Genomic DNA, 21,060 nt, shown 5'->3' with positions numbered 1-21,060 from the left:
CGGGAGCTGCAAAATATTCCTGTGTTTATTTATATAAATGCATGGCTAAAGAAAGCCCCCTCTTGTTTCCCTTGGCAGAAAGGAAGGCTGCCCATCACCCTCCCCAGCACCAGGTGATTGTGTGCCCCGTGTGTGAGTGCTCCCAGTGTGCAGCATTCCCAGCTGAGGGAATCCTTGGGAGCACAGCTGTCCCCGAGGCAAAAGCGAGTGCCTGGGTGCTCACATCACCTGCAGAGAGGCTCAATCTCCCTCTTTTCCTCCCAGTGATGGGTTTTAAGCAGCAGCTGCCCATGGAAAGGCTCAGGGGTCACGTGGATGGCTTGTGCCACCTGTGGGATGAGGGATCTCAGATCCAGGGCTGGGACATCTCCCCACCATCAGCACACACACACAGGCTCAGCCCTGCAGTGCTGAACACCTCCAGAGCTCTCCCTGACACTACACCCCAATTTTATCATCTGCAAGCAGCCCTCTGTCCTGGGGTGAGTGCAGGTCACAGGGGACACCCTCACCCACCCCCTGAGCCCACACAGCCTGCAGGAGTGAAAAGGGGATGTGTGGAAAACCCTTCCTGTTTAGCCAGGCTTTGGAGCCCTCAGCAGAGGCTGCTGCAGTCAGCAGGGGCCACAAGAATGGAGGGGATTAAATCTGAGATTGGGACACTTCACCTTGTCCTGCCAGGGAAGTCGGGGCTGGGGAAACCTGGGAGGCAGCCAAGGCTCAGGAACGGTGGGAGGGAGGGAGGGAGCCAGAGAGCCTTGGTGCCACACACCTGCCTGCACCTCCCATTGTCCCCAAAGCTTCCTGCTGGCATCTCCAGGGCCCTGGCACCTCCAGCCCCCCCCAGGGTGACCTCCTGTGGAGGCCACAGGGGCAGGGGGCAGTGGGACCCCCCGAGCAGCCACTCTCCTTGTGCAGGGCTCTCGTTCCTCCTGGAAGTCTCCACTTCTGCAATAAAGACATTTTCCAAAGTCTCTGACACCCATAAGGCCTCCTCTCCAGGCAGCTGCTCATTAACACCTGGAGCTAATTGCTAGCTGATGGTTAATTAGATGTGTGACATCACATTGCACAAGGAGCTGGTCTGATCCCATTTTCCAGCGGGGGGTGCAGGTGTGGGGGCTTCAGCAGTGTCATGGGACAGCCCTGGCAGGACCCAGGTGGGCAGAGTGACCCACAGGACCTTTGGGATGCTCCATCTGCACTCTGGGGGCTCAGCCACCCCTCTCTCCTGGCAGACAGCTCAAGGGAAGCCTGAGGAGAGGAGAGGAGAAAGTGAGGGAGCAGAGATTTAATACTGTGCAAGTCCTGAGCAAAGGCTGGGGGAGAAACTCCAGCTCAGGGCTGGAGGTGTGATCAGAGGATGTCAGACATGTCATTTGCTTTGCTTTGGGGAGGTTTATTCACAGAATCACAGAATGGTCTGGATGGGAAGGGACCTTAAAGACTTCCACCCCCCTGCCTTGGGCAGAGGCACTTCCACTGTCCCAGGTTGCTCAGAGCCCCTTCCAGCCTGGCCTTGGACACTTCCAGGGATGGGACATCCACAACTTCTCTGGCAACCTGTGCCAGAGCCTTACCACCCTCAGGGTAAAGAATTCTTTCCTAAAACCTTATCTAACCCTACTGTCTTTCAGTCTGAAGCCATTCCTCCTTGTCCTGTTCTCTTGCTTGCTCACGAGGCAGAAGTTATTACCAGAAACAGCCCTGTGGGTGCATTAACAACAATTAATTTATTTTTGCTATCATTTGTCCAAATCCTAAATGCAGAGCCTTGCTTTCAGCAAAGATCCAAAGCACCCATTTTGAATTCTCTGCCAAAAGTGACACCAAATTATGGATCAGGTAAGGACTCCCACAGACCTGACACTGATTTCATGGAATCCCAGACTGATCTGGGTTGGAAAGGAACTTAAATCTCATCCCATTCCACCCCTGCCATGGCAGGAACACCTTCCACTGTCCCAGGCTGATCCAAGCCCTGTCCAGCCTGGCCTTGGGCACTTCCAGGGATCCAGGGGCAGCCACAGGGAAGAATTTCTTCCTAATATCTAATAAAAATCTGCATTCCTTCAGTTTAAAGCTATGTCTCCTCATCCTATCCCTCCTTGTCCTTGGAAAAGTGACTTCTGGGCTATTCCATCCTCAGCAGAGTCCTGAAGGCTGAGCCCTCCTCTTCCTCTTCCCTGCCTGCAGCCAACCATCTCTTTCCCAGCAACTCTCACTGGTCACTGTAGGCGACAAAAATTGACATTTTAAACCTTCCCAGTTGCAGAACAAAACACCTGCAACTGATTAAAGAGTTTTTTACCTCGAGAAAAACCCTGTGCATGGGAAAAATGCACCCCAAGGGCTGGTTCTGATCTGGTTGTGAGGGACAAAGCCCAGAGGAGCTCTCCATGGAGAAGACCTGAGGAATGGGCAGGACATTACATTAATGGTGTTGCACAGAAATGATCCAGCCAAATCACCCCCAGCTGAATAGAGCTTTTTATAAAATTAATAATGCTTGTAAGAGATAAGTGTGTTCCATTAGTGGATTTAATACCTTGGCTTGAAAGTCCTACCCAGGAAACTTCCATGGCTTTTCTGCTGACTCCGCTGGATTTCAGAGCATGAGAGAGAAGTGGAATTCAGCCTAAAAGGCAGACAGTGAATGCAGAAGTCAGGACTTAGGAAAAAGATTAAAAGAAAAAAAAGAGCTGTTGATATTTCTCCTCTCTGACACGTCCCAGTCTGTCAAAATGGCCACTGCCTTTATTTTGTTTAATCACTTATCTCCATGGAGGGAAGAGGAAATTCCCAAGAACGCACGGTCGTTAAAAATATTAGCCAGGGCCTGGTGATTATTTTTGGTAGCTAAAAACTTCCTGGCTGAGGGGTCTGGGTTTGCATTGGACTCCAGTAAATGTTTTAGGATAACTTTCATAAATACCCATTATGCTCAAACCAGTGGGCAGTTTACAATTCAGCTGGGAAGGGCGGGGACATGTTTCTCTTTCTTTTGTTCTGCCTGGCCGCATGCTAAAGTGCATAGATCCACACTGAATTAGCATTTAGCTATTTTCTTGTATCCTTAAATACAGGACCAGTTCACACAGTCAGAAATCTCTGTTTCCTTTCGGGCAGGAAAAAGGAAGTGAATGCGAGGGGCAGATTTGGAGTTTGCTTGCAAGAACAATTGAGCTCCCATCCAGAGGGGAAGGGGATCTGCGTCAAGAGGAATTCACTTTTTTTTCCTCTCTCTTTTTTTTTTTTTCTTCCCCCCCCCCACCCCCAGCTCTGAAAGGGAAGCGAAAAATGACCTTTAGTTTAAAAGCCTGAAAGAATAAAGGTCTGAGCCTTCAGAGCTGCCTGCACAAATTGAGTCATGAAGGGTTTTTCCTGAGCAAAGGCTCGCGCCGTCCTCCAGCGACTGCGCCACGGCTGCGGCTGCTCCCCTCTTCTTATCCCAGGTGAAGGGCAACACCCAGACCTGTCAGCAGCTCCTGCCCACCAGGGACAGGCTCTGGGTGGTTCTGAGGAATATCTGCATTTTCCTCACTCTCCTTCCTCAGTGCTGCCCGTGCTGCTCGTGTGGATGAGACTTGGTGGATGGGATCTAGAGGATCCCCTTGCCTTGCTCGTCCAAAATCTTATTTATAGATGTGTGTGCAAGCAGGCAGGGCATTGATTCAGCTTGTTATGTGGGAGCACCTCACACTGGCTCCATTTTGGTCCTTTTACTGCACCCCACAAAGCCTCTCCCAGCTTCTCTGGGCAGGGGATGTGCCCTGAGCTCTCAGGGGCTTGACTGAGTGTCAAACCATTTTCTGCGTGGTCTCACCTCCAAGGTCTCACCCAAACCATTTCAGCCCTCAGCACTACCCTCCATTTAGTGGGCCTTAAATATCCACAGAGTGTTTTTTCCCCCCAGTGCAAGCCAGATTTCCAAGACAAGCTTCTGAGGAAGCCCCAGAGCTGGAGAGCACAGAGGTTGAACCTTGTTAGGAGGCTCGAGCATCTCCAAGGGCATTAAGGACTTTGGGATGAAGGTGAGTGCCACAGGCTGGGGTGCCCCATGGTTCCCAGCTCTTGCCAGAGCAATCCTGGCAAAAGAGGGACTCATCACCCTTCCCTCCTCTCCTCACATCAGCCAGACCTGCTCCAAAGCCCAGGCTCAGACCTGCCTGAGGGGTTTCTGCCCCAAAGCAGAGCCAGCCCAGCAGCTCCCACCCTGCATCCTGCAGAGCATCACTTCCCCAGGCCTGCTCCCCTGCAGGTAATCACCAGGGCCCCAAGGGAGCACAGGGAATCCAGCTCCACTCTGGGTTCCCACACACTCACAAAAGCTCCTTGGAGCACTTTTCCTCCCATCCAAGGAAAATATTTGCTGGGAGTGTGAAGCTGTGGCTGGGCAGTGTCAGCAGCAAATGTCAGAGGAACTCGTCAGGCAGAATGGCCAAATTCCCCCCAGGAGGAGCTGCTCTGTGCTCACTGCAGCAAGGATGGATGCCTAATGGTCACTGACATCTTTTCTGAGAAATACCTTTGCCAGGGTCTTTTCTCCTGAGGAGCTGAGGAGCTTCAGCTTCTCCATGTTTTGCTCCTTTAGAATGGGATTTGGAGAATTGTTTAGCCAGCATGTGAGATTGTTTTTAATTAATGGCCAATCACAGCCAGCTGGGTTGGACTCTCTGAGTCAGTCACAAGATTTTATTATTCATTCTTGTCTAACCTCCTAATGTCTCCTTTTTTATAGTATAGCTTTAGTATATAACTTTCTTTTCATATAATATATATCATAATATAATAAATCAACCTTCTGAAACATGGAGTCAAGATTCTCATCTCTTCCCTCGTCCTGGGGACCCTCAAACACCCCCACACCTAATGGTTCCACGGATCATTTTGTGCTCTCTCTTTGCCCCTCTCCTGGTTTTATCCCAGCCCAGGGGCTCAGGGAGCTGGTGACAGCACATCACAGACACCTCCCAGCTGAGCTGGGCTGAAATCACCTTTCTGTGCTAAGGCTGTGGGTCCCCAAGTATATTTTGGCAGGTTTCCACTTTTCTTCTCGGGGTTGTCCATCCTCAGGGAGTGCAGCTGCAGGGACGCCCCCAGCAGCACTTGGAGGGACAAACCAGAGCCAACAGAGACCCAGAGGGACAAACCCAGCCGGTCCCAAAGCAGTCAGGCACCACCTCTGCTAAGGTCAGATGTCTGCAGAGCCTGGCACCAGGCAAAGGCGCATCTGGGAATGCTGGGATGACTCAGCCCAAGAGGAAATGCTGTCACCTCCAGCCCCGTGCAGCAGCCCCACTCCCTTACTCTGTTTGCAGCTCCACACACGGTTTTACCCTTTACTACCAAAACTTCCTGACCAAACCCCCCCAGCTGAAGCTTGAGTGAGGTTTCAGGTCCTGCTTATGGGTGTGTTCCATGGAGGGAGCCCAGCTGGGAGCCCATCCCCACATCCAGCCCAGGGTGGGAACAGAACAGTGGGAGAAAGGCAGGATCCCACTGAACACTGGGAATCCTCCAGCCCATGGATTTCTAATCTTATCCCTGTTCCTCCTGAGCTCCCAGCATGGGGCATGCATGGGCTGCACCTCCTGCCTTGGTGCATGAAGGTAATTCATTAACCTGCAGCAGTGAGGAGCCTCAACTTTCCCCCAGTGCCTGTGACAGCAGCAGTTCCCTTGGTGCTGCCAGGCTGGGGACAGTCCCCCGGGCTGGGGACAGTCCCCTGGGCCCTGCCAGCAGGCAGGACATGTGTGCCCAGCTCCTCAGGAATGCAGGAGCTGCAGAGCAGCAATGGGAAGGCACCAAGGCCAGGAGAGCCCAGCTGGGTGTGAGGGGCTGGGAGCAGGAGGGAATTTGTTCCCCTCACAGGAGGGTTGGGTTCAGCAGGGTCACAGCACTGGGTTTGGGATTCCAGGGGGCTGCAGAGGCTCCAGGCAGGTTCTTCCCGAGGTAGGGCAGATTGTGACAGGGTTCTGAGTGCTTGTGCAAGGCCAGGGACAGTGGCAGAGCTGGAACTGTGACCCCACAGCACCTGCAGGGCTGCCAAGTCCCCTGTGGGGCTGGAATAAGCTCATTGCCTCCCCAGCCCTTGATTTACCCACCAGAAGCAGCAGAACCAGTCCCAAAAAGGGCTGAGCAGACATTGGGATTACTGCCCCAAATGTCACCTGAGCACCCAACAAAGAGGATAAACATGTACAGAAGAAACACTGGAATGACCAAACAGCAAAAGAACATTTTCCTTCTGCTGCTGGAGGACCCCCAGGGCTCAGGGCTGCTGCTGGAGGCTGTGCCAGCCCAGTGGGGAGCCTTCAGCTGTTTTATTCATAGAAATCCAGAGCAGCCCTGGAGCTGGCAGCAGCCCAGGGAGGGTCTGTGCTCCGAGGAAATGGGCAGGGCAGGCCAGGGCCAGTGTCCCAGCAGGAGAGATAACATCTGGATCAGCCAGGCCAGGGTCCCAGCAGGAGAGATAACATCTGGATCAGCCAGGCCAGTGTCCCAGCAGGAGAGATAACATCTGGATCAGCCAGGCCAGGGTCCCAGCAGGAGAGATAACATCTGGATCAGCCAGGCCAGGGTCCCAGCAGGAGAGATAACATCTGGATCAGCCAGGCCAGGGTCCCAGCAGGAGAGATAACATCTGGATGGCCACAAACGGAGCCATTGGAGCAGGACCCCTCACGTGCCCTGCTCCTCCTGCTGCACACACAAACAGTCCAGGTTGGATCAGCCCATTTTCCATGAACACACCGGGTTTTTAATCCTGGATTTGCAGGACAGCGCTGCTGGGATGGCTCTTTGAGCTCAAGTGTCAGCCTTAAACCCGGGCTTTGCTGAGATTAGTCCCAGGTACAAAGCCAGCAGCACTCAGCAGGTTCTGCATGAGCACAAAAATTGGCTGGATCAGGATTTCTGTGGCACACAGTGAGCGAAATCACTGGGCTGTTATTTCTGAATTCCTTTCCTTTCCTTTTCTTCTTTGCTCTGTTTTGATTTTGATTTATTTTTCGCCCGTAGGAAGCAGCTCAGAGCTTGGTTGTGACACAGCCCAGGTCACTAAAGCCTGTTTTCCAAAGGAAACATTTGCCATCTCACTCCCAGCTTGGATTTGCCTGTCCCTGCTCACTTGCCAGAGCTTGTTCTGCAGTGTTAATGGGGAAGTTTCTTTGCACAGAGCCAATTGTGCCCCAGTGATTTTGTTCAAGGGATAAAAAAGCACATTCACTTGGTGTTTGAGATGACATTAATTTGGTGGGTGAGCTGGAGAGCTCGGTGGGCAGAGAGAGAAAAAAACACCCTTGTCAGGAACTCTTTCAAAAGCAAAGCAACAAGAGCCCAGGAGAGATAAGAAAATGAACATTTGCAGAATCTGGGAAAGCCTCGTGCAGAGGGACAGAGACAAAGCACGAGAATGCACTTTATTTGTGACAAGCTTTCCATCCTGGGCAGCCAAACAGGACATCCTGCTTCAGTTCTCCTTCCTCTCTTTAATTAGAGCTGCGTTCAGGACACTGCCATTAATGTCATCTCAGCATTTCCATGCCAAAGCCCTGTTTTTGCTGGACTTTAGGAACTTGGCTCCAGAAAAGCCTGTTATTAGTGCAGAGCTGTTCAGCACAGAGGCTGGAGCAGGTTTGCAGCCAGCTGCTGTGACATTTCCATCACAGGGAGCTGCCACCAGCTCGGAGAGAGGCGTTTCCATGCAGGATGTGGGGGCAGTGAGGGAAATCAGAGCCCCTCTCTGGCCACAGAGGGATTTAGGGCTGTTTGTGCTCCAGGAATGTGTCTCCATTTCAGGTCGGAATTGTGGCACCTCTCTGACATCTAAAAGTCACTGAAAACACACCACCCACACTTTCCAAACTGTGAGTCACTGTGGAAGCCTCTGTGGCTGCAAATAATTAAAGAAGAATCTGAAAAGAAAAGTGGATTCTCCAGCAATGGTGTTTTCACTGCCTGGGAACAGGGCCTGGCTGCAGCCCCCCAAAAAGGAGCCCCTGAAATCCCTGTCAGCTGTAAAACACCCAGGTTTGAAAGAAGCTGAATGCACCTCAAACACCAGCACAGCCTGGCAGAGCTCAGCCAGCTCTGCTGATAAACCAGATTCCTGTCGTGCTTGCTCTGTATGAACTCCTTCCTTTGGGTCTCCAGGGCAGGACCTGGGGTTTGTGCACAGCTCTGAGCAGGAGAAATCCCCAATCCCACCCCACTGAGAGCCCTGTTACACCAGACTGGGCATCCCTGAGCAGGAGAAGCCAGAGCTCAGTCCAGCCACCTCCTCTGGGGCTGGTTTTGGCTCAAGAACTGCTAAATATTATTAGCAAAAAGAAAACCACTTTTTTTTTTTTTTTTCCCCACGGTGGAAAAAAAGAGTCCTTCCAACCCAAAATATTAGTGAGATTCCAAAATGTTAGTGAGATTCCAAAATATTAGTGAGATTCTTCCACTCCTAGAGGGAGGGCAGAGAGATTCCTTTGTTCCTGCTGCAGTCCCAGGTGCAGTGCTGGCAGGGCAGGCTCTGGAAGAAGCTGTAAAGCAGCATTTCATCACAGGATACTCCAAAGCAGACAGGGTTAAGCCAAACATCCTTTTACTGCTCCTCTTTCACTTCCCACTTGAGGGGAGAGCACACAATGGCCCTGCACCCTGAGCTGGGGCTGTGCTGGGGGATCCCCTCCCTGGGATGAAGGAGTGCAGCTGCATTTTCTCCTGCCTTCCTGCATGGCCAGGCTGCTCTGTGCCCTGGCCCAGGCTCCCACCGGGAATTCCCTGCCTTTCCCACCCGTGCTGCCACACCACAGCTTCCCTCCCTTGCTGAGGAGCCAAACCAGAGAATTCCCACCAGGAATTCCCTGCCTTTCCCACCCGTGCTGCCACCCCACAGCTTCCCTCCCTTGCTGAGAAACCAAATCAGAGAATTCCCACCAGGAATTCCCTGCCTTTCCCACCCGTGCTGCCACCCCACAGCTTCCCTCCCTTGCTGAGGAGCCAAACCAGAGAATTCCCACCAGGAATTCCCTGCCTTTCCCACCCGTGCTGCCACCCCACAGCTTCCCTCCCTTGCTGAGGAGCCAAACCAGAGAATTCAAACGGACTAACAGAGTGAGGAAACGGTGGCAAGGGGCTGTTTTGGGGCTGTTTGGAGCTCTTTCCCCAGTTTCCCACCTGCTGGAACAAACTGCTTTGGGTACAAGGCAGGGATACTCCGATGCCAGCACACAGCACAATCCCGGCGGCTCCGGGGCTGAGGAGGTTCAGGATGTGCTGGCCCAGGGTTCCTCAGCAGTGCCCCCCGATGCTGGGCACCCCCGGGGGGGGCTCAGGGCTCTGTCCCCCTGCCCTGGCCCGCAGCAGAGCAGGGCAGGGCAGGGCAGGAAGGCAGCAGAGGAGATGAGTGTTTCCTGCCCCTCGCAGCCGCTCTCAGCAGCGCTGTCACTCCGCGGCCCCCGCAAGTGCAGCGGCAAGATAACTCCAGACACAGCCACCATCACTTCCCCCCTTTGTCCCTGGCTTTTTTCAGGCCTTCCTGAGCACAAACGTCCCATCTCCAGAGGAATGTCCCCGCTGCTGGCCGCCCCCGGGATGCCCGCGGGGATGTGGGTGCTGCAGCAGCCTGGGGTGTGGAGCAGCTGGCAGCCCTGAGCTGGGCACTGCCACGGCAGGACAAGGAAGGTGTCCTGGCGTGGAACTGAACGGCCACATGCCCCAGTTTCCTGGCCTGAGGCACTGCCCAGTGCAGGAGATGAAGAAGCTCATGGAAAACAACGACCTCAGGAGCTCAGGGCAGCCTGAGAGGCAGCAGAGCAGTGTGCCACATGCTCCTCTGGCTCCTGGGGTGGCACAATTCCTCTCCAGCCCCACTAGATGCCCTCTGGATGTTTCATGAGTGTGGCTCCTTGCCTGTCCCTGTGTGGTGCCACTGAGCCAGCCTGGGGTCACACCCAGGCACTGCTGGCACAAACCCTTCTGATCTGAAAGCAGGGAGCACTCCCAGCCCTTAAATTCAGCTCTATTTCCCCCCAGATTCCTTCCCAAAGAGGGCTCTGGGTTTGGCTTTTGGGATGCTGTCACCCTGCAGAGTTCCCTGTGGCTCTGCCCAGCACACAGCTGCAGAGCTCAGCCCCACAGGAGATTTCTCACTCCCACAGCACCGTGGGGCAACGGGGGGCTCGACAGGGACAAGGGGGACATGTGGCACCCCCAGAGAGGGCCCGTGGCCAGCAGAGCACCAGCAGCAGAAAGCCAAGGCTGGAATGCAGCGAGGCTGTTTCCTTATCTCCTCCCCTGCCTCTCAAGGACAAAATAATCTAACGGTTGTAGAAACACATTTTTCACCACGGGATTCTTCATTAGTGCTTGTTTCCTCCCCCAGCCCTTTCCTGGAAGCAGTTTGTGCTGCAGGAGCTGCAGGGGTGCGTGAGGGAGCACACGCATTCCTGCCATGCTCCACGGGCCAGGTTACACCTGGGCACTCTGCAATGCCACTGCCACCAGCCCTCCCTGCCTGGGGACACAGGCAGGCAGGGACAGGGCAGGGGGGTGGTGTTGAACTGGAACAGGAGAGATTCAATTCAGTGTTAGAGAGAAATTCTTCCCTGGGAGGGTGGGGATGCTCAGAGAAGCTGTGGCTGCCCCTGGATCCCTGGAAGTGTCCCAGGCCAGCAAACTGGGATGGTGGAGGGTGTGCCTGCCCATGGCAGCAATAGAATGGATGATCTTTAAGATCCTGCCAAGCCAAAGCAGTCCATGATTCTATAGCTGTAAGCACCTTGCAGACAGTCCTGGTGTTCCCAGCCCCATGGATGGCCCATGGCTCCTGCACGGCTCTTTGTGGATCAACCACAAATATTTGCTCCTGGCTGGGCTTTTCCCAGGAAAGATTTCAATCCACCAGCCATTCCTCCATTCTTCCCTGGCTGTTTACTCCTGGAGTTCCTCTGAATTGAGCACAGCTTTATTTCTAGAACAACTGGAATGGGATATCCATCACCTCCATCGATTACAACAAACCAATTCCAGATTGTGCAGCAACCAAACGACAAAAAAACCATGGTGTAACCAAAAAGAAAAGATCAGCCACCAAACTGCAGCCCCAGAGAGGGAGGGAGGGAGGGAGGGAGGAAAAGGATATGGTGCTTCTGGGAGCCGTGGCCGTTTGAAGGCTGGAAGGGAAGCAGGCCAGGGGTTATCCAATCTCTCGGAGCAGACATTTCCGCCTGGCACGCCCAGCAGCGCCGTGCTGGGTCAGTCATCAATCATCAATCAGCCACCCTGCCCCGGGCAGGAAACAGGAGCTGGGCCCCCCGTGCCCGTGTGGGCACTGCAGAGGGGGCTCCTCGCAGCCAGCAGCCCCCAGGGGTCCTGCACAGCCCTTTCCAGCTCACCTGGCAAGAGGAGCTGCAGTGCTCGTGAGCCAGCACGAGCTGGAGATGTGTCACCTGGATATTTTCTGGATTTTTTCTCCTGAGAAGCCTCAGAAAAGAAATGTGAACAATAATGATCTGATTGCTTGGAATGTGGTCTGGAGGTTGCTTACCAACAGGTGCATCTTTGATTGGTTCCATGTGAATTCTTTTTAATTAATGACCAATCCCAGTCCAGCTGGGTCCAACTCTCTGGTCAGTCACAGGTTTTTATTATTCATTCTTGGTTTAGCCTTCTAATGTCTCCTTTCTCTTTCTTTAGTATAGTTTTAGTATATCCTTTTCTTTTAATATAATATAATATCATAATATAATAAATCAGCCTTCTGAGAACTTGAAGTCAATTCTCATCTCTCACCTCATCCTGGGGACCCTCAACAACACCACAAGAATTGGTGACCACAGAGATGGACCAAATTCCTCCTTCTACAAGTGTCCATTCCCCCTTCCCAGCTTTAGAGCAGCAGATGACTCTCCCAGGGAACAGATAACTCTCCCTTTCCATCGTCCTTGAAAAGGTCCTGAGAAGATCAGAAGAAAGAATGAGAAACAATTTTTGTCTTCACTTGTTGCACCTGGTATTGTGAACATGTGGAATGTGCTGTGGGGGTTTGTTTGCCAAAGGGTGGTTTCTTAATTAGCCAGTGGTGATGGTGTTTGGATTCAAGGACCAATTAGGTCCAGCTGTATTGTCCATAAAAGAGCAATAGGTTTCTTAATAAAGATTATTATTGATCAGCCTTCTGTGAGTCATGGAGTCAATGCTAATTATTACCCAGCCAGGGCCTGTTCCAATGACACCCAGCTGCCTGTCTGTGTTTGCAGCAATCCTGAGCTTTCCAAGGGCTCCCAGGCTCTCCAGGATGCTCTTCCAGCCCCAAACCATGCAAGCAGCATTGTTTCTCTGGGGACACATGTGGTTTATACCTGGCATTTTTGGCAGATGACTTTGAGCAGGTTTTGGCAGCTGTTTGAGCAGAGCTAACACAGGCTGTCCTGCTGGATCACAGCAGCATCCTAACCCATTCCCTGGTGGCACCCACAGTGCCCTGACCCCCTGGGATGGATGCAGGGATGCCAGGGGGGATGGCACACCTCGTGTCACCCTGTCCTTGCAATGACACCCTGGCTAAAGCAGGAGGGACAGGGACACCCAGCGTGTGGTGATGCAGCCACCCCCAGCCCCAGACCTCCCTGGGGCTGCTCAGTGACACAAATCCCTGCCACCAGAGCTTCCTGTTTTCCTACTGCAGCAGCTCACACTTCCCTGCAGTCCTTGACCCCTGGGACTGTGCTAGGAAGGATGTGAAATCCCTCTCCTGCAGCCCGAGGCTGGGCTTGGGGCTGCCCCTGGAGCCCTGAGCCTGCAGCTGCTCTGTGTGTCAGTCTGTGTGCCTGTCTGTGTGTCTGTCTGTCTGTCTGTGTGTCTGTCTGTGTGTCTGTCTGTGTGTCTGTGTGTCTGTCTGTGTCAGTCTGTGTGTCTGTCTGTGTGTCAGTCTGTGTGTCTGTCTGTGTCAGTCTGTGTGTCTCTCTGTGTGTCTCTCTGTGTGTCTGTCTGTGTGTCTGTCTGTGTGTCTGTCTGTGTGTCTCTCTGTGTGTCTGTCTGTGTGTCTGTCTGTGTGTCAGTCTGTGTGTCTCTCTGTGTGTCTCTCTGTGTGTCTGTCTGTGTGTCAGTCTGTGTGTCAGTCTGTGTGTCTCTCTGTGTGTCAGTCTGTGTGTCTGTCTGTGTGTCAGTCTGTGTGTCTGTGTGTCACTCTGTGTGTCAGTCTGTGTGTCTGTGTGTCTGTCTGTGTGTTAGTCTGTGTGTTAGTCTGTGTGTCTGTCTGTGTGTCAGTCTGTGTGTCAGTCTGTGTGTCTGTCTGTGTGTCAGTCTGTGTGTCAGTCTGTGTGTCTGTCTGTGTGTCAGTCTGTGTGTCTCTCTGTGTGTCAGTCTGTGTGTCTGTCTGTGTGTCTGTGTGTCAGTCTGTGTGTCAGTCTGTGTGTCCGTCTGTGTGTCAGTCTGTGTGTCTGTCTGTGTGTCAGTCTGTGTGTCTGTCTGTGTGTCTGTCTGTGTGTTTGTCTGTGTGTCTGTCTGTGTGTCAGTCTGTGTGTCAGTCTGTGTGTCTGTCTGTGTGTCAGTCTGTGTGTCAGTCTGTGTGTCAGTCTGTGTGTCAGTCTGTGTGTCTGTGTGTCAGTCTGTGTGTCTGTCTGTGTGTCAGTCTGTGTGTCAGTCTGTGTGTCTGTCTGTGTGTCTGTCTGTGTGTCTGTCTGTGTGTCAGTCTGTGTGTCTGTCTGTGTGTCTGTCTGTGTGTTTGTCTGTGTGTCTGTCTGTGTGTCAGTCTGTGTGTCAGTCTGTGTGTCTGTCTGTGTGTCCGTCTGTGTGTCTGTCTGTGTGTCAGTCTGTGTGTCTGTCTGTGTGTCTGTCTGTGTGTCAGTCTGTGTGTCAGTCTGTGTGTCAGTCTGTGTGTCTGTCTGTGTGTCAGTGTGCCCATCTGTGCAGACACAATGGTCACACCGTGCCTCCCCAGCTGGCACAGCTGCCAGCAGCCTCGGGGGACAGGATCTGATAGCTCAGAGGGAAAGCAGAGCCACAGGACAAAACAAAGCCCAGCAAAGCTGAGTCTTTGATTTCAACCCTTTTCTCCCCTCTCTGAGCAAGAAAATACAGGCTACAATTGTCTTCTCCCTTGCACTTCCCCCAAATTTCAGCTGATCAAAGCTCAAAGGTTTTGTTTTCCCTGCACAGCTGGAAAGATATTCTCAAAATCCCTTCCTGGCACAATGGCACAGGCTGGGCTTCCCAAAATGCTGTCAAGCAGGGGAAGGTGGGGTCTCTGTGAGAGCAGAAGCTGCTGCCCCAGGCTGTGCAGAGCACCACGGACACACGTTCAAGGAAATGGCCCAGCCTGGGCCATTGTTGCCTTTCAGAGCCACCACCTCTCATCCCTGCTGGGAAATGATGCTGCTCGTTTCCCAGCAGCTCAAGATTCCAACATTTCAAGATTTCAAAGCGTAAAGTAAACGCTGATCAAGCCAGGATGATGGGTGTTTCACCCTGCTTTTCTTGGGGTGACTTCAGCTCCAGTTTGGTTTCGTTTTTCTGTTGCAGGAGTGCCAAAAATCAGAAATCCCTCCAGAAACAAACCCAGGACTCCCCCAGCAGCTGCACCATAGGAAACCCCCCACACACAGACATTATTGCAGTGGGGACAAAAACATGAGCAGGGCTTTGGGGAGGGGGGAAGGACAAGGGCAGTGGGTACCAGTTCAGCCAGTATTGGGCAGATCCGACTTTCTTTGGAAAGATCCAACACTGGTGATCTTTCTTGCCAAAAGGAGCTGTGATCACCATTTATTTCGAGGATTTTCTAGTGGAGATCTTCTCATCTAACAGTGCTGGGCCAGACCACCCAGCAGCACCTCGGGGACATCATCAAAAGCTCTGCAGAAGGGCTCAGCTCCCAGAAAAGAGGCGTGAGGACACGGTGCCACCCACGGCCGAGCCCTGTGCACAGGTCAGGGAGCTCAGGGCAGTCACAGCCAGACAAATCTCCCCCTCCCAGCCCGGGGCTCCAGTTACACCACACTTAATCCTGGAGCCAGTTTGGCACTGCAGCTCAGGCTGACCCACTTGTGAGGCAGCGAGGCCCCCTGAGCTCAGAAATGTTAAATACATTGTAATTGGAGCCACGGCGCCTCCACTTTCCTTCCCATGCAGAGGCCCTGGGAAGTGAATTTTCCAGAGCATTCCCGGCTTGGCAGCCCCAGAGAGGAGCTGGTTCTCAGCCCAGCATGGACACGTTGGGATCTTCCCCATCTGTGGGGTGGCCACATCAATGGCCAAGCAAAGGAAACCCAATCCACCCGTTCCTGGTTTATCCCAGAAGGAAAAGGGAGTGGGGCTAGATAAGGACTGAGCTCCCTGGGGAAGGGAGGGGAGAGCTCTGCACTCCCTGGTCCAACTTTTGCTCTCTGCTGCACCTTCAGTATCAAATCTTGCCCGTGGTGCTGCCAGCATCCTGATGCTGCCACCTCCCTGGTGAAGGGATGTGGCATCACAGCCTGCAGTGACACCCAGCTCTGCCCTGCTGCAGTCAGGAGTGAGCTGCCAGCACGGATCAGCTGGCTGCTGTCACCTGTCCCCTCTCCTTGTCCATCCTGGGGCACTGGGGACAGCGAAAAATTGGGAACAAATCAGCCCTGATGTGCTGGAGGGGCAGCACAGACCCTTGTCCCCACTGTCACCTCTCTCTGCCGTTGCCAGGTGAGCTGGAGGCTCCTTGGGGCAGGGCATGGCCACGGGGCAATGCTCCCAGGTGCTATTTTGACATAAAAACCAGCATTTCCCCCAGCTTTAAAACACTTTTCCTCCCTTCCAGTGCAGGTGAGTGCTCCTCTCACAGCTGCTGTCCTCTCCAGAGGGAGTTTGAAGGCCATGGTCACAAAATCAGCAAACTGGGGCAAAAGACTCTGCCAGACACACAGGCAGAGGAAACAGATGCAAGGGGAGCTCTGTAACAGCCTCACTTTGCTACCAAACACTCCAAAACCTCGTGAGGACAAACCCAGCAGGAGTGGGAAACTTCTTCTCCTCCTCTTGGGGACTTCAAAAAAAGCCACTTTGTTCTCCTGGAGTTTCCAGACTCACAGGTCACAGCCAGGGGAGAAAGTGGCAGCCAGAAGCTGCTCCCTGGGGTGTTGGGGCAGGGCTGGGGGCACAGAAAGTCCAGTGGGCAGCGGGGAGCACCCACAGGGGAGGCAGGCAAGCTCCAGCCCTGTTCCCTCGGCTGCTGTGGGTGCAGATTTGGCAGCAGGAAGAGTTTGGATGCTCCCAGAAAGCCCTGACATGGCTCCCAGAGGCGTTTCAGCAGGGAGATGCTCTGGTGGTTTGCCTCCCTTTGAAGTGAAAGCCCTGGGAAAGGCAGGAACGCCTCCAAACACACTTCATTAATCCAACTTGTCACATTAACAACATCAAACCACAGCAACTGCAGCAGAGTCTGGGCCCCATCTCACACCCAGCTACTGGAAAAATTTAAAAATTATTATTATTTCTCCCGTGGCAGGGAGAAATGATGAGGAGGACCCCATGGATATCAGAAAGCTAATTAATTACTTTATTATACTATATATATATACACTATGTATATATATATTATATACATATATAAATATAAAATATATATAAAATATATTCTATCATAATAATATATAAGGTGTTGGAGCATGGGTTGGACTTGATGATCTTAAAGGTCTCTTCCAACCTAGAAATTTTGTGATATTATATGTATTATATATATATATATATATATATATATATATATATATATAAACCACTGTATACTATATCTATATTATGCTATATTAGTATGTAGCTCCTCAGGTACTGCTCAGGGCCTGTTGGAAAAGCAGGCAACCCCTATGGCAGGAGAAATGACAAGGAGGATTCTATGGATATCAGAAGACTAGTTAATTACTTTATTATGCTGTATTATTCTGTATTATATTGCATTACATCTAAACTGAATCTGCACAAGCACCCAACTGCACTGATCTGCCCAGAACCTCGGGACTGTCAGTCCCCCCACACACACCTGGCCCTGACAGGCCAAGGAAACAAAACACCATCACTTTGAGATGTTGTGCATTGATGTCTTAGACAAAGTGCTGCTGCACAGCACACAAATCTCCTGACACTGGCACAGAGGATTTACAGCCTCTCCTCCCAAACTCGGGGATCCTGAGCTGTGGAAATGCCACAGCAACCTGGCTAATTCTTCAAAGCTGTCGTGGTGTAAAATAAAAAATTCACTGGGTAAACAATCTCCATATTGTGTTCTACTTTGGCCCAACACAGGAGCAGCCAACGAGAGAAGAATTGTTTTGATCATTCTTTTCTCTGCTTCTCTCGCTGCTCCTCTCTGGTTCAGAGAATGTGAATCCCACACCCAGCAAAGCTGCAGGGGGGCTCAGGGGGCTCAGGGCACAGGCTGTGCCTGCTCTGGTGCAGCGTGGGGACAGCAGCAGCAGGTCCCACGGGCTGTCCCCAGAGCCCAGCCTGAGCCCCCGAGGGTTCCCTGCTGTCCTGCCCCCTCCAGCTGGGAGCTCTGTCCCCCCTCGGTGTTTCTGTGTCCCTGGGGGTGTGTGTGCCCTCTCGCAGGCTGGGATGAGGGTGCCTGTCACCGTAGCTGTCCCCACAGCCCCTGTCCTGGCACCCCAGCCCCCAGCTCTCACTGCCCTCCCCCGGTGATAACCTTGGGAAGCTCCCTCTGACCCGGAGGAGCTGGGAAAGGGAGAGATGTTGACTTTTAACCTCCTGCTGCGCTTCATCCTCTCCTAAATGGGCTGAGCTCCCCCTGCTCTGTCTCCACCCTGAGCCCATCCATCTCCCTGCTGCCACCGCCTCCAGGTCTTCCCACGATCCCGTCTCAGAACGGGAGGAAGGAGTTTCCCTTCCAGCCTCCGGCTCACCTGGAGCCACAGCTCCCTGCTGTCCCCTCAGCCTCACCTCAGGGCAGCAGCTCCCGGGCCGGGCTCAGGGACACCTGAGGGGCAGAGAAGTCCTGGCAGGGCTGCCCAGTGCCCAGATTTTGGCCAAGTCCCCGAGAGAGGCAGAGCTGACCCCGTCCCCTCCCGGGCTGGCTGGAAGGAGCCCCACACCAGGCAGGACCTGCTGATAAACCCAAACCCGGGGCTTTGATGTGCAGGGGAAAGGGAGATATCCCTTATCTCCCTTTCCTTCTGGGCTGAAACCCTTCCCCAAAGGCATCCTTGGAACGGGGCAGAGCCTGGGCTGTGAGGATGTGACCGCCAGAGCCACCCGGCTGTCCCCGCGGGCCAGGCAGGGGCTCAGACACACGGCTGGGACAGCCGGGCTGAGCACAGGAGCCATGCTCTGTCCCTCTGCCTCTTTCTGCCCTCCTCTGGCGTCCCTGGGAGCTTTTCCTTGCGTCTTTCTCATCGGCTGCTCCGGCTAAATCCCGTCGGGAGGCAGAGCTGTAAGGAAGCCCCCAGGGTGGCAGAGAAAATTATCATTATTGGTTATTAATTCCCTGCCCCAAAGACAACCCAGCCCTGAGCCTGCCAGGGCTGGCACTGCTCCGGAGTTGTGCAAAAGGATTTGGGATAAATATAGACCATGAGGCGAGGAGGAGGAGGAGGAGGAGGAGGAGGAAGCAAAGCCAAGAGTCGGGAAGGGGAGAAACACCCGAGCGGTTCCTTGGGAGGAGCAGGAGCTGCCTGTCCTGGCTTAGGAAGGGGAAGCACACCCCACTGTGGCTGCTCCTGCGCTCAGAAAGGCACCCACGCTCTCTCTGGTGGCGATCTCCCATCTCCAGCCCCCGGTGCCCTCCCCCGAGGGGTCTCCAGGGTTTTCCAGCCGGGAAAGCCCGAGGAGAGGGAATGCTGGGGCTGGAGGCTGCACCTCGCACTGCTGTCTAAAGGGAGAGGCAGCGGGGAGGGAAGGGACAGCTTGTCCCTCCTTCACCCCTGTCTGCTTCAGAGAGGTGAAAACTCTGGAAAGGGGGAGTGCAAAAAAATCCGTGTATCCTCTGCTGGATAGCACAGGCTCTCCAGGGAATGTCCCCACCTCGGGAGGACACACCACAGCATCTGGGATGCAGCAGGGACAGCACTGGAGGGGCAGAGGCTTATTATTATTATTATTATTATTATTATTATTATTATTATTATTATTATTATTATTTACATTTACATTTACATTTACATTTACATTTACATTTACATTTACATTTACATTTTTTAAGCCTCAAAAACACATTTCAGGAAACCTTTAGATGAGAAAATATATGAAGCAAGGAGTAGCAGCAGCTCCAGGCGACAGGAAGGTGGAGTGGGAGAGCCACGCTAGCAGGAGCTGAGCTCTGCAAGAGCTGAGGTTTCTTTGGTTTCACAAATAAAAGGTTCAAAGTTGGAAAACGTGTGAAGCTGTCTGCTGGCGTGGCTCAAACTGAGGCAGCAGCTTCACAGGGAAAGAGGAGGAAGGATGGATGCAATAAAAACATTGAAATACTTTGCACCCAGGCTTGCCAGCAACAAGTTTAATTCTTGAGCTGCTAAATGTTTTTTGTCTCATCATTGTCAGATATGAAACGTGCTTCTGGTGAGCAGCATTTTCCCTGAGAAATTGCTCCCAGCCTCAAAAGAAAGAGAAAAAGCCTTTAAAGGATATTGAACGGCCCCCAAGAAAGAAAGGAAGGTTTTAATTTCATGTGGAACACGGCATTTGCACGATGAACCAGAAAAGGAAACATGGCAGAGATTCTCCCTTTGGGTCGGAGCCTGTCTGACTTTGCCCTTGTGGTTTTCAGTTCAGCTGCAGAGCAGAAACCTCTGGTCCCCCCCAGTTCTCTCTCTGAGCCCTCAGGAGCAGCCTTGCCACGGACACAGGCGTGGGAACTGTGCCTGGCAGTGCCCCTGGAGCTGCAGAGGGACGTGACTCACCCCCTTTGGTGCTGCTGGTTAAAATCCCTCCCCAAATCTGGTTGAAATCCCTCCCCCAAGCTCTCAGCAGAGGCTGTTGCTGCTCCAGGCTCAGCCATGTGTTTCTGTTTACTCTCTGTGTGTGCCGGCAGAGCCTCGGCCTCCACACACATCATGTTTGCATATAAGCTGCAAATTTGAGTTTGATTTGGTGGGCTGGAGCCCCCGGGGCCTCTTGGATGCCTTTGAAAGAGCTGCTGGGTCTGAAAGGTCTCCAGTGCGTGGGGATGTGTGGTCCAGGAGAGGTGCTGAGAGGGGGACTGTGGGAAGAAGAGCAGGAGGAAAGAGAAAGGAGAAGGATGGAAAGGATGGGGATCATGGAGGAATTGCAGGGAGGAGAGGGATGGCACCCAGTACCCCAGCAAAGAGAAAGGAGAAGGATGAAAAGGATGGGGATAGTGGAGGAATTGCAGGGAGGAGAGGGATGGCACCCAGCACCCAGGCAAAGAGAAAGGAGAAGGATGAAAGGATGGGGATATGGAGGAATTGCAGGGAGGAGAGGGAGGGCACCCAGCACCCAGGCAAAGAGAAAGGAGAAGGATGAAAAGGATGGGGATATGGAGGAATTGCAGGGAGGAGAGGGATGGCACCCAGCACCCAGGCAAAGAGAAAGGAGAAGGATGAAAGGATGGGGATATGGAGGAATTGCAGGGAGGAGAGGGATGGCACCCAGCACCCCAGCAAAGAGAAAGGAGAAGGATGAAAAGGATGGGGATATGGAGGAATTGCAGGGAGGAGAGGCACGGCACCCAGCACCCAGGCAATGAGAAAGGAGAAGGATGAAAGGATGGGGATATGGAGGAATTGCAGGGAGGAGAGGGATGGCACCCAGCACCCAGGCAAAGAGAAAGGAGAAGGATGAAAAGGATGGGGATATGGAGGAATTGCAGGGAGGAGAGGGATGGCACCCAGCACCCAGCCTGTGCCCAGGGCACGGCACACACAGCTCCATCTCCCCACATCCTGTCTCCAGGGATGTGCTGGGATCTCAGCAGCCCCAGCCCACAGCCAAACTCCCTCCCCTGAGGGGAGACAAAGCCATCTCTGGCCACCCAAGCCCCGCAGTGACCTCCTGGTCTGGTGTCTCTCTGCAGTCTGGGGGTGGCTGTGCAGAGCCCATCCCTGTCCCCCCCTGCTCCCCCCACGCCTG

Source organism: Haemorhous mexicanus, chromosome 21, assembly GCF_027477595.1.
Source record: "Haemorhous mexicanus isolate bHaeMex1 chromosome 21, bHaeMex1.pri, whole genome shotgun sequence".
Lineage (NCBI taxonomy): Eukaryota > Metazoa > Chordata > Aves > Passeriformes > Fringillidae > Haemorhous > Haemorhous mexicanus.
Note: the sequence above shows the minus strand (reverse complement) of the source record.